At 39.7% G+C, this 12,303-nt stretch overlaps 1 long non-coding RNA gene across 3 annotated transcripts; it reads right to left on the bottom strand.

Moving 5' to 3' along the window:
• Nucleotides 1–2,575: 2,575 nt before the first annotated feature.
• LOC120439188 lies at nucleotides 2,576–5,064 on the bottom strand. Of its 3 annotated transcripts, none has more exons than XR_005612450.1 (6): nucleotides 5,020–5,064; nucleotides 4,828–4,874; nucleotides 4,487–4,531; nucleotides 3,621–3,650; nucleotides 3,079–3,147; nucleotides 2,576–2,871 (listed from the first exon to the last, which is right to left on the bottom strand). It is a non-coding gene; the product is annotated as an uncharacterized LOC120439188 (long non-coding RNA). The 3 variants fall into 3 exon arrangements; XR_005612451.1 differs by having other exon boundaries at nucleotides 2,851–2,868; XR_005612449.1 differs by lacking the exon at nucleotides 2,576–2,871 and having other exon boundaries at nucleotides 3,012–3,147.
• Nucleotides 5,065–12,303: the final 7,239 nt, after the last annotated feature.

Here is a 12,303-nt window from a genome sequence, read left to right as displayed (position 1 = left end):
AGTACAGGATTCACGCTGGAAACTGAAGACTCTCAGGTATGGAGAGAATGTCTGGAAAAAGAAATATTGGAAATATTTCTTATGTCTTTCACTCACTTCCTTTTTTATCATATGACATGAACTGATCACTGTATTTAACATTAATCTTTGTTTACAGATGAAAATATCTAACCTAGATTAAAACAACCACCAGAACCAGGGTAAACCATTGGCCTATCTTTATAAAAAGAAATATATTTCAGTGCTTTTGATATACAAAGGTTACCATGTGCTTTGAAAAGCTAACACACACTATAAAATAATTGAACTGAAAACAATGCAAGAACTAAATACATTTAAAGACAACCCAGGTGGAAGATACAGAGGCAGGAAGGAAACGACAGAAATGAGCATTTTTTGGCCCAAATGCAAAACTGAGCATTGAGGAAACACAAGTCCATAAAACCGAAATCCAAAGCAGAAACAGGAAAAGAGGATAGTAGATACACTGGGAACTACCTGTTTTACCCTTTTCAGGAGGGGGAGGAACACTATGGACCCAGCAGTCTGCATAGAATCAGAGATAAGAAAAGCATCAGGGGAGTAAAGAAATAGTGGGGACAGTTTTTTTGGATATAGGATGTAGACTACAGACCTTAAGAGTGGAGAATGTTGTTTATTTGAGGAGAATATGTCAGACACACCTGTGGACACCTGGAGAGATAAATGCATTAGAAGATGAGATGTGGTTTTTATTAGCCAACTTAAATGACTTAAATGAATGAGTTGTTCCTGGTTAATATTCTGTGTTTGCTAACATTATCACATACCCAGGCCAAGTTGTTCTGGGATTGTTGCTACTGCCGGACTTGGTCTGTGGCTCACTGCTACTAATAAAAGGTTGGAGGTAAATAAACTGTTGAGTCTGTGTTTCCACAGGCCCCGCTAGTTTAGAGATGTGAAGAACGTGCCTAATGAGGGAAGCTTGGTCAGAACCAGGCGGTGGAGCTTAATCCTCCCCACCTGTCTCTAGCCCAAATCCTTCAAAGAGCAGCTCTACTCATAGCCTTTTATTCCCATGACGGTAACAGTTCACACAATACAACACAAGCACCTCCCACTGTAAAACCCCCCAATGGTTCTAAAAGACAAGGCACTGTGTGTATGTGTGTGCACCTGTATGCATGTCCATGCATGTGCAAGAACGTGTGTATGTGTGTATACATGAGTGTGTGTGTGTGTCATGGGGGTGCGTTTGTGTGACCTCCTGCTCATCAAAAGGATCATAAAAGCAGGACGCTTCAAACAGACATCAAGCAGAACCTTCAGATAGGATGTATCTACAATAAAACCCACGTCATCCTCCCTCCGCACCAAATTGGCTGGAGAGGTGGTCAGAACTTTGAACTAAGACTTACAAATTTAAAAAACACAATGACAACATTCAACAATCTGACTTAAAATAAACACTTCTTTATTAGGTGAACAGGCAGAGTTGGCAAAAGTATAGACATTCTGTACTTAAATAGAAGCATAGATACTAATGTTAAAAATACTCCAGTAAAAGTTGAAGTTGAACTTCTTTAATCAAGAAAAAAAAAAAAAAAAAATACAGGCGCTGAAATGTACTCAAAGTAAGAAAGTAAAAGTAATTTTTTCTACCTCCTAATTTGTTCAAAGCTCACTTAAACTTGTGCTATATTAATATAATAATACAATACCAGTAGATGGGAATACAAATATAAGATAAGATAAAACTTCATTAATCCCTCGGTGGGTTCCTCTGGTAAATTCGGTTTCCAAATAGCACAGCACCGACAGAAGTTACAGAATGTGCGCAGAATACCATATATACACATATATAATAACATGATGGCGTGTGGTACAAAGGAAGAAAAAGGAAAAAGAAGGAAAAAAAAAAGTAAAGGACCAATCCAACTCCAATTAACCAATTATGCTAAGTTTAGCTAGTAAGCTAGTGTGCTAGTGTAGCTCTTGAAACAAGTTTCATTTCATTTTGATGGTACAAATGTAACACGATTTACATCATTGATATTTTCTACACCCTGCTCGTCCCCTGCGGGCGGTCTATCCTTCAAGCTCGGGTCCTCTACCAGAGGCCTGGGAGCTTGAGGGTACCGTGCAGTATCTTATGTGTTCCCAGCACTGCGCTCTTCTGGACAGAGATCTCTGAGGTTGTTCCTGGAATCTGCTGAAGCCACTCGCCTAGCTTGGGAGTCACCACACCTAGTGCTCTGATTACCACTGGGACCACTGTTACCTTCACCCTCCACATCCTATCGAGCTCTTCTCTGAGCCCTTGGTATTTCTCAAGCTTCTTGAGAAATACCAATTTAAAATATATTTACAGCTTTCACTGCAATGCTCAAAGCCCTTCTGGACACATTGGGAAACCTCTTCCTTACCGCCGCTGTAACAAACAAAAGTCACAGTTCTATTACTTTTATCGGAGTTAAAATAAAAATATGATTTATGTTAGCTGGTTTCATTTAGCAAACAAATATTTCTGTTTATATAGATACAGATATTAATACAGATATATTTTATACATAATTTTACCTCTTTTTTTCCTAGATGGAAAGTCTATCCAGTTCACATTACAGTAATGCTAACACCCCTTTTGGTCGTCTCTCCTTACCCTCCAGCATTCATAAATCTGTTGACCTTCTTTGTCTGAGACCAACCACTACAATGCATCATCACCTATTTGTATTGGTAACTTACTTTACAACCTATTTTAATGGTTGCAAAGTAAGTTACTTGTGCTGTATGCAATTTTAGATACACAGAAAGTCTTCACTTATTATATATGGCTGTCATAGTGTCCTTATGAAGGGCAGTTCTTCACTCTGTCCGTTTTGCTCTGTCCTCCTATAAAAAGCATGAACATTTGAGTGTCTGACTAGTTTTAGATTTCCAAAAATCTGATATTTGTACAACTAAACATTTGAACTACAATGATATGCTATTGATTGATACTTTTATGGGTACTTTTTGGTAAAGAAACTGGTGACAGAGAAGTAGGCTTTTTAGAATACTATTAGCTAACCATTTGAACTGACTTTCAAAGCTGTTTACCTTTTAAATTGCTGTGGATCAAAACCTCCAGTGGGAAGGCGGCCATTAGAAGAACACGCACCATTGAACCTGAAAATAACAAAAACAAACAAACAAACAAAAACAGAACAATATATAAGAGTCAGGTAGGGTAATAAATCTCTTCTAAAACAATATAGTTAATTTTGGGTGAAAAACAAAACATTCCTCTAAAATATATATACTGACATCAGCAATCAACATCATGATTGTAATTATTTCCTTTTTAGTACATCTACTGCTGTGTGCATGTGTCAAGCACTATGACTGTATCTATGCATATAAATTCACCATATATATCCTGCAAAAATGTTTTGTTATAGTCAAAAAAGGCAAACAAACAAAGGCATTCAATCAGAGGTGAGAAATTAATCGGGAATATCAATTATAGGTGAACTATTCTTTACCTACTAGCAATCAAGCTTCTTTAACCAAGAAGCTTGAAATATTTGAATGTAAAATAAAATAAATAAATAATAATAAAAATAACATGAATAAAAATAAAATTAAAATGCACAATTTACATTAAGGAAATCTGCATTTGTATCCACAGGCTAAAAGTAAAACAGTAAATGTGTTAGTAATAGTACAGGTATTTGTAAAAAAAAAAAAAGAGGCAGTAACTGTGACTCTTCTAGTCGGATGCTAAATGCAGAGATTTATATTTACAGTATAATACTGCATGTACAGGTAGCTGTGTTGTGAACTGTAACTGAATATTAGAGAATCTCAGAGAAATTAAATGTATTTATTTTTGAATTTATCAATCATAAAACCGTCTGTTTTGAAGGCCTGTTACGATAACAACTTTTGTTGGTCTGTATATTGCCCCATAAACAATTGCGACAAGTTATGTCATTGTCATTTTAAGACCATTTTATGTCTTTGAATGTATAATCATAATATAACACCATAATAATGCAAGATCTACACACTTTCAATTGACAAACCAACATCTAATTCTTAAAATATTTAGATCATGGAAATTAGGTATCAAAATATTAGATACCATAAAAACTTGAATAAATAGTAAATTTTCTAACAAATAGAAAACAATGTTATTTAATGTTATTGTGTTGTTATTAATATATTTTATTTTTGTAAATGTAATGGCAGATAAATTGCATCATCAACAATCATTGAGGTCATGTACATGTATTGTGTGTTAAGTCGATATATCGATTATTGTGATAGGTCTACTGTTTTGGTATCATAACAAGCTTGTCAAACATGCATGACCACTAAGCAATGTCTAAGCAGTAGTACTGGTCTGAATGACAACAAACATAACTAGTGTTTTGGAAAATCTGTTAGAAAACAGTTATTTCAATAATTATGATTAGCATGTGACACAGACACTGCATAAAAAACTACAACAACAAATACTTACTTTAGGAGGATGGGGGAGGGCAGCATGAGGTTGAGACTTTGACATCTGTAAGAAACAAATTCATGTATTACAAACAAATCACTTAAAAATACATTAATGTGGCAGATGCAGTGTATAAGTACAATCAGGGCTGTCACAACAATGGGTGGGGCCAAGTGGCTGCAACCCTAGGTACAATGTGCAGGTATATATAATTACATATAATATATGTGAATAAAGCAAGAATCAGTTTAGGTTAGTCACTGTGCTGACTGATGCTTGCTAGGTTTATATGATTGCAAACTGCACAAAAAACAACAACAGCAACAACATTAATGACAATGACAAACAAAATTACTTACATTTATGTAAATCTCACATCAGGAAGATCTGCATTCGATTTCATGGGCTGAAATAAATAGGCAGAAATATTACTGCTAAAAAAAACAAAAACAAAAACTCTAAAAAGCCTAAAAATGACTTAAAAAGCAAGGAAATGTGGAACATTGTAATTAGCGAACATTAATTAAGCATAACTGTGCTTTGTTTCTAACCTTGGTAAGTAAGTGCTCTGTAGCCAGAAGGACAGGTGGGATTTCCGTGAAAGCCAAATTAAATGTGAATAGGTTTTGATAGTTATTGTACATAACAAATGTAAACAGTTTTATTTAATTTTTTTCCCTTTCTGAGAAGGCAGAATAATAAGCAAAGGCAAAAGTACGTCACAATATAATTAATTAAGTTACATATTTTGATTACCAAATTATGGAAGCGTGGAGCTGCCACCCAGGCAAAAGAAAAATAGAGCTATATCATGTTATAACGTGAAATGTTTATTGTTCTAACATTATGCTTTTCATCTTTGTATAATATAATATCACGTTATTACAATATACATAATTATCACGTTCGCACAATATTGTACGGACGTGATAATTATGTACATTGTTCGTACAATGTTGTTCAAACATGTTGTTCAAACATGAAAAGTATATTGTATAAACATGATAGTATATTGTTAGAACGATAAACTTTTCACGTTATAACGTGATATACTAATATTTTTCTTTTGCCTGGGTGGCAGCTAAGCTAAGATAAGATAAGATAAGATGAAACTTTATTAATCCCTCGGTGTGGTACCTCCGGAAATTCAGTTTCAGTAGCAAAGCACCGAAAGAAGTTGGATATTACAGATACATTAAGGGGAATGAGAGTAAGGATATAAGCATAAATACACCATATATACATATATACACATATATAGATACAGAATATACAATATGGATAAATAGGATTGCTCATTTGAGTGAGTATATTGCACAGTGATTATTGCACAGTCGAATATAAGAAAAAAAAGACAAACAAAAAAACAAATATTACAAATATTTGTTTTTTTGTTTGCACCTACAGCTCAGTTGTTCCCGCCCTCCCTTGTCCCCCTGTTTCTCCTCCCTCTCCCCTCCACTGAGGAGTTAAACAGTTTGATGGCGTGTGGGACAAAGGAGGAAGCTCTACGCTCTACGCTTCTGTGCCAAATAAGCGAGAATAAAGTAATATTATAAGGCCCCTGCTATCTTGATGATGGAGGCTTCATAGACTGGCCACCCGCCTTTTGGCTTCTTGTCGCCACTCCACGAAATAAAGGTCCATTTCCTCCATGCCGGCTAATTATTCATCCTCATTAAAATCTCGTATATGTTCAGTTGGCAGAATTGAGAATTTTACATCTTCCAACCATTTAATTAACGCGAACATAATCGGCTTGTTTCTTCCCGTCTCCTGTATCCGGCCGTTCCTCTCACTGTCAGAATTCGCGCCTCAGAGACGTCGTTATTTTTCAAAAAAAAAAAGAAAGAAAGAAAGAAAGAAACAGCAACAACTAATAAAGAGAGTTTTTGCACGTTCATTGCACATTTGTGGGAATGTTTAAATATTTAATTTTTATTAATTACTTTTCATTATATCTTTATTTTTAAACCACCATGGCAATGCGCATGCGCATACTCTCCTGCACGCAAAGGGCTTTGGAGTTGACGTAATGTCGCAATGCATTGTGGGGGGCGCAGCACCATCTTGGCAGGCCACGAATCAAAACAAGATTGCTACGAACTATTCTGAAACATAGCTCAAAAGAAAATGACGGTATAGAGACAGATTGTGTCCAGATGCAAAGAGACGGTACTTGATTGTTGAAATGTGGACCCGTATGAAATACTGCCGTGGAGTAGAAACCCTGAAGACCAAACCGCTATTGACTTAGCATGATCTACTCTCATACCTTGTCTGTGGAGTCAGCGCATACACAGCGCACCAATTTTGCAATTATAAATCTCTGGAGGCGCACATCCAATTCACCAAGGACTGGGTACAAGATTTGGCTATTTTTAAGCCTCCACGTTGTGAGTACGCCGTCATTCAAGCAAAGGTAAGTCAGCTTGAGTACTGCGAGTAAAATGCGTTTGATTCCCCCGAACATTCAGATTAGTGCAGCATAAATTCATTCATGAGGGGGAAATTACAGTGAGAACATGTGGAGGCTGTTAGAGGGATAACATAGTGAGTTCAGTGCACTGATGTGACATTGTCCTGAAGGATTTAGTTATTCTTTATGGTTACAGAAATTGCCCTAATTAATTCATATTTATTATAAATAATCCTAATTACACATCTTGCTTCCTTGTTTGTGTCCTGTGTAACTAAAAATACATTCTGTTTTAGTTTTATACATTGATTAATGACCTGCAGAATCTCCTTATCATATTAGGTGTCCATTATTGTCACTTAAAGTCGAACATTATGTTTTCTCCCTCTTGAAAGTGATTACATCCTTGCATTACATACTTTAGGTTCATTTTTTGCTGATAGGTTTCTAAAAGGAAACAGGCAGATTTAGAATATAACATGCAGCGTTCTATTGATGGATACATAAAAACACTTTATTTGTTACATTTATGATAAATGGATTTGAAAGTAGATAAAACACATTTGTGTCGACCTTGGCTTATTAAAGTTCTTGTCTTTAAATGAAATTGTCTGTGTATGTTTCAGGTCCTTTACTCTCAAAGACTCAATTGCAGCATTGCAGCCATGGGTCATTGTGAGCATCACAGGGAAGGTTGAAGCCGCCCACTGCACCTGTATGGCCGGAGTCATGGAGACCTGCAGCCATGTCGCTGCTCTTCTGTTTAATGCAGAAGCAACAGTGCGGATCTGTGGCACAAGGACTGTTACAGATGAACCTTCATACTGGGTTTTGCCTGGTAATATGACCAAGATACAGCCAGAGGTTGGCCATAAGTTAGACTTCTCCTCTTCAGCTGCCCAAAAAAAGGCTCTCAATCAAAACATAAACAGGCCATCTGTAGTGACAGGTAAAAGAAGCCATCCTCAAAAAAGAAAAGTTCCATCTGCTACTGTGGAGGAGTTGGATCAACTGATGGGACAATATTTTTCCAAGCATAGTTCTGTTCTGAATAACCCATAATGTTTTAATTTAGGGGGCATGTAAATAATTTGCATTTACTGAATATGTACTTACTAAGTACCACTGTTCAAAAGTTGAGTAAAGAAACAAAGAAATGTTTGCCTATTTTTAATTAAAAGCACTTTGTAGAACATCACATCAGTTACAATGTAGAATCAATGTTATGTATAATTTACAAATGACAAAATGTTCACATAAAATCATGACAGCATTTAAATAATATCACCCACTACTAGCATTCTGTAATTTACTGTCTCTTTTGAAAACTTATCACTACATAAACAGCACAAGACTTAGAAGTATTTAACAAGAGCATTTTCCCTGGTTTTACTACCACACTGGGGCACATGTTCACCAAAACGCAGCAAACCTTTGCCATCTTATCCAGCAGGGTCACCCTTTTACGCTTCAGAGCCCTATTAACGTCACGGATCTAGAAAGAAGACGCTGCATTTTTAATTCTGAGGAGATGGAGAATGAGCCTATTTCCAAAAAAAAGTGGAGTGTGTTCCTTTAAGTACTATATTGTATATATTATCAAAAACTAAAGTGTACATAGCAGTATTTGTATCTTGTTTACTGTATCACTGACAGATAATTTCAAAGTCAATGAGCGCTACATTATAGTGAGATATTGTGTAATGTGAAATACTGTAAGCAAATGAATAAACAACCTAATTCTTGCTAAACCTTTGACTCTGTTTTGTTTGAATCCAACTGTTTTTTGCAGATGTGCATAAAACATGTTACTTTTAGTATTATTATCATTATCATCATTATTGCACTAAATACATTTTAAATAAAGGATACTTTGATATACATTCTACTATAAGGTTGGAAATGTATTTTCTTCACCCTAAAATATGTTTTGAAATGTATTTTGGCTTGAAAGAAATATATTTTCAATTTCAAAAATATATTTTTGGAGCATCACAAATACAAAATATATTTACCATATATTTGAAATATATTTTGGCCAGGAAAAATTTATTTTTTTACCGTATGGGTCTGTGTATGAGAGCCATGTAATGTCCGTGTGTGCATGCTGAAAGAGACTGTGCTGGTCTGACCCCCCTCCTTCTTTCAGGGTGGAGACTGCTGGAGTCCAATGGTTGAGACCAGGTCTGAGGAAGTGTAAGTGTGTTTTTAATGTGATTTATGAAAACAAAGCAGCAGACATTCAACCATCTTCAAACTGTCATATCACTCATTCACATCTCTTTTGATTCTTTTGATGGAGGACATTGACGACATCTACCTATTTGGAACCATGATAACCAGAGATGGGCAGTAATAGAGTAGTCCAATTACTTTTTTCAAGTAACGTGTAAAGTAAGGGATTACTATTGCAAAAACGGTAATTAGGTTACGGTTACTTTCCCGTAAGCACGCTGCGTTACTGCGTTACTAAAACCATGATTTTTTTGCGAGTGTCTCATGACAGTGACGTAAGCGAGTGCAACATTCGTGACAACAGCTGTGTGCAGATCAACAATGGAGAATATATCGAGTGCGGGAGAGAGTATGAGCATACAGCGTTTAAAGCGTGGAAGTACTGACCTTATTTTGAGTTTGATTCCATAAAAAGTGACAAAAACATTAGCGGCCATTGTGTGTTGGAAGAAAACTTCTTTTTACAGCGAAAAAAAACCCTAAGCTTCCAAGCAAGCACCGAGTGCTCTACCACGTAATGGGAAATTCACAAAGAAACTTGCGGATTCTTCAACTGACCGCTGCGAGACACCTGCACCAGGGCAAACCTCCACCTCCTACATGAGATCACTACACGAGGACGCAGACAGGACACAGAACTAAACTCACACAAAACATGAGAACACAAAACCTGCGAACAAAAACCCTAAACCAGAATCACAGTAATATAATATATCACAAATAATCAAAACACCAGACAACCCCAAAACACTCCAACATGCAAAATAAACCAAAACAAAACAGAAAACAAGGAGTATGAGTCCAGAGTAGTTCATAAACACAAGAAAAACAGTGCAACACAAACACTGGAGGTCAGAAAAACAGGTCAACAACCAAAAACACTGGAGACCTAGAAACAGTCCAAGAAATCAAAAGTCCAGAAATACAGAAATGATCCAAACAAAAACTAGAGCAGATCTCAAAACAAGTCCACGAATAGTTCAGGGGTCGACCTGGAGGTCGACAGCACAAGAGCCAAAACAGTTCAGGGGCGGCCGTGCACACAGCAACGGCGGCGACGCAAACAAAACCAATCAGGAGGCCGGCCACTTGGAAGGCAGTGGCCGCCACTGAGCAGGTCCGGAGGTCGGCTGCGATGCCAGCAGCGGCGGCGAACTCTTTCCGGAGGCCGTCCTCGACGGCTATGATGTCAACAGAGGCCTGGAAAACGGCTGGCAGAGGTGAGGCAGAACAGGAAGGGCTGGGTCCCATGATGGTGTGGCAACCCCAGGACCAGACGAGGCAGGACCAGAGGAGGCAGGACCAGGCGTGGGACGAGTCTGACAAGGCAGGACCAGGCGTGGACAAGTCTGACGAGGCAGGACCAGGCGTGGGACGAGTCTGACGAGGCAGGACCAGGCGTGGGACGAGTCTGACGAGGCTGGACCAGGCGTGGACGAGTCTGACGAGGCTGGACCAGGCGTGGATGAAGACACAGAGGCTGGACCTGACGGCAGCATGGCGGCTGCGGAACCTGACGGCAGCGTGGCGGCTGCGGAACCTCACAGCAGCGTGGCGGCTGCGGAACCTGACAGTGGTGATGCTGCAGGCTGTGATGCTGCAGGTGACGATGTGGACGCTGCAGGCTGTGATGCTGCAGGCGGCGATGTGGATGCAGCAGGCGGTGATGTGGATGCTGCAGTTGACTGTGTAGAAGTCGCAGGGGATGATTTAGCAGGTGACGGCTGAACAGACTTCCCGGACCGTGAGCAGGCGTGAGGATGTGCTTGCTGGGTCCTCCAGGACCCCAGCAGACGAGGCGTGGTGCTGGGTTGGCTCCTCTGACCCACCAGCTGACGAGGCATGAGGCTGGACAGGCAACTCAGGCCCTCCAGCGGACTTGGCTTGAGGCTGGACGGGCAACTCGGGCCTCCAGCGGACTTGGTTTGAAGCTGGACGTGCAACTCGGGCCCTCTAGCGGACTTGGCTTGAGGCTGGACGGGCTCCTCGGCCCTCCAGCAGACGTGGCATGAGGGAGCAACTGTCTCTGAGATGGCCAGCTTAAGTGAACCAGCAGGGATGTAATGATGAAGTGTGTTCCCTGCTTGTAATGAGGCGGTGAGGATGGTGACTGAACTGAGGCAGCGCGGCTGCTGACTGAACTGAGGGCAGCGGCTGCTGACTGAACTGCTAACTGTGTTACAGACCCCACATGGAATTGTGGTGAAGGTGTGGATGGGTCAGGAAAAACTGTTTCAGTGAAGTTTATTGCTTTGCCTGAAGGAACCGATGCAGGCGAAAAAGGGTCCCCTAACATAGTCATTCCCTGAATGACCCACAGGCTCTGAGTATAGCACTTTTGACATTGTCATACACAAGACTGTCCTCAATAGTGAGAGCTGCGCATACTTCCTGTGCTTTACCACTTAATTTGCACTGAAGCAAAAGGGATCAAACCTCCTTGGGCCAATGTAAAGCCATAGCAATGCGCTCAAACGCATTAAAATAGGCCTCCACCTCAGTCTCCTGAATGGCTGAACTAGGGCAATGTTTTTGCCTACATCAAATGTCGGAGGTACAGGAGCAGGAGGAGAATTATCTGAAGGATTACTGATGTTATCTTCATCCTTCACTGAAGGTGGAGCAGAAGGCTCAGGAGACAATTTGCTAGCTTGCAACTCCAGCTGACGCAACCTAATAGATGTCTCAGCTTCTAGCTGCCGGCACTTTAGCTTGAACTCAAGCTCATCCTTACGTTCCCTCTCTTTGGCTTCAAGTTCAAGATGAGCCAAACGTACCTTTAAGCGTGCACTAACACCTGGATTACTGGATTCGACAGAATCAAACCGTGGAAGAGAGGCTGGTGGCTTTCCCCACCTGGTTTGACCACAGTAGGTGTCCCCCCCCCTCCTCAGCACAAACCTCAGGCTGATCAGAGGTTTCGAGGACTGAGGTGGCATCCCCGAGTCCACGTCTAAAGGGAACACACCTTTCCCAACCAACCCACTGACAACAAGAGACTTTAACTCGCTCTTCTTCATGGACTTAGCCACAGGGATTTCATAATGCGCAGCAACAGCACATAAATCCTCCTTCCTACATGCATCAAGCTGGTCTAATGCAGGCTTAGTTATAAAACCACCCAGGCTAAACTGTGCCATATCCAAAATTTATCCCGGACGAGCCCCCACTTATGTTCGCC

This window comes from Oreochromis aureus, linkage group 3, assembly GCF_013358895.1.
Source record: "Oreochromis aureus strain Israel breed Guangdong linkage group 3, ZZ_aureus, whole genome shotgun sequence".
Taxonomy (NCBI): Eukaryota; Metazoa; Chordata; class Actinopteri; order Cichliformes; family Cichlidae; genus Oreochromis; species Oreochromis aureus.
The sequence above is the reverse complement of the archived record's forward strand: the minus strand, read 5'-3'. Positions and strand labels throughout refer to the sequence as shown.